The sequence below is a fragment of the Carlito syrichta genome, unplaced genomic scaffold (assembly GCF_000164805.1).
Source record: "Carlito syrichta isolate Samal-C Ts95f unplaced genomic scaffold, Tarsius_syrichta-2.0.1 Scaffold309324, whole genome shotgun sequence".
Taxonomy (NCBI): Eukaryota; Metazoa; Chordata; class Mammalia; order Primates; family Tarsiidae; genus Carlito; species Carlito syrichta.
The window spans coordinates 33,953-35,787 of NW_007253420.1; positions in this window are offsets into that span (position 1 = coordinate 33,953).

Below are 1,835 nucleotides of genomic sequence, written 5' to 3' on the forward strand. Positions count from 1 at the left end.
AGGGAGACTCTTACTCAAAAAAAAAAAAAAGAATCAGTTGCAAAAGCTGCTTTACTTGTGTTCTTTCTTTTCCCAATAAAAATTAAAAAAATTATTATTGCTACTTTAATAAGCTGACAAAACAGGGCTTTCTGGTAACAAAAATGTAAGTTTTTGGAATTAACTGTGCAGCGATTAGCATGCTATCCTATATTAATAACTAGCCTAACACCTAACAAACTTAATAATCTCGGAAAAATATTAGAAAAAATATTACAAAAACCCCCAAAAAACCCAAATAATATTTTAAATGTAAATTAAAAGCTCCATTCTAAAAAACAAGTCAAGTAAAAGTCACACACGAAAGACAGATAGCACTCCAGAGACTGCCAAGCCACCCCCCATTGCTGGTTGCTGGTCACCAGGTACAGCTGTTGGATGAGCTACAATCAGTACTGGATGCAGTCACAGTCAAAGGCCAACATCCCACTGTACTATGGTACCGACATCCTGCCCTAGACAGCACCCACTCCCACTCCCTCCACCAAGGCTCATCCTGTCAGAGATGGCCCAGGAATGTGCTGGTCCTACAGTTCAGACTTGGTGACAAGAAAGGTACAGCAGCTTATTCCATCAGAGCCCATCACTGTGACAGCCACAGGAAGACCCCTGGCACCAACTTCCCCAGCCTGTTAAACCTTGCCCCAAGTCCGGACAAGGATACAACTCTTAACCCTAGCAACAATACAATTTAAAAAATTAACTTACATACAGGTTGCTATTTCCTTTTCAATGTGATCAGGAAATGCAGGACAAGAATAACTCAAAATATATCATGTAATATATATCATGTACTATATGTTAAAATTAAAATGTATCTCCATCTCTACCCATCCAGGATGGCATCATTTCAAATCAATTTAGATAACACATATCTGGTTCTTTGAAAAAGTATTTTAAAAAAATAGAGTTGTTACTATTTTGTCCCGGCTATTGCAGATGAGATGATGTATATTTCTTGAAAATATTACATCTTCCCATAAATGACACAGGTGGTTATTTGATATAAAACAGACATTATAAAAGCCTAGTCCTTGCTAACCGAAAAGAGATGGCATAGTCATTTTCAGGTTAAAGTCAGCTTCATTCTGAGCTGGTGCTCCGTAAAATCTTGTGACTCGCAACACACCAAGTGTAGGAAGCAGCCGCCCACATCCGCACAGATCCGCACCCATCTGACAGGCCCTGCAGGTGCCTATCACGCCTGGCTCCTCAGCCGGTTCTGGAGTTCCCTCCTTCGAGTAACCCCGCAAGCCTCCGCCAAGCTCAACCCTGCAGAACGGCTCGTGGAGCCGGGAGCCAGGGTCAGGGTACCCGAGCCGCCGCGCCGTGTCGGCCAGCCGACGGGACGTCCGCACTCTGGCAAGTTTCCCGCTCCGGGATGCCCCCCGCAGTCTCCCAGCAGGACGCCCGTGCCCTCCCACCCCTCCCGAGCGGGGTCGACTTCCGAGCGAACAAAGGCAACAAAGCGGTGGGCGTAGCCACCCTCGCGGCCAGCGGGGACCCGTCGCGCGCGACCCAACCCCGCGCTCCGCCCCGCCCATCTCCCGCGAATCCCACCCGCCTCCACGCGGAACCCCAGTGGCGGTAACCGGGAGGCGAAATCGTCCTCCTGAGTCCCGAGGGCGCGGCCTCGAGGAACCCCGCGAACAAAAGGGAGGGCCGGGCCCACCGGCCGCGGGTGACAGCACCGCTCGGGCCCCACCCTCGGCCGCCCCCGGCACCGGCTCCGGCGGAGGGTTCGGGTTAGTCTGGGCGCGAGGAAGGAGACCCTGGGTCCGTCGGAGGGGAGGGAG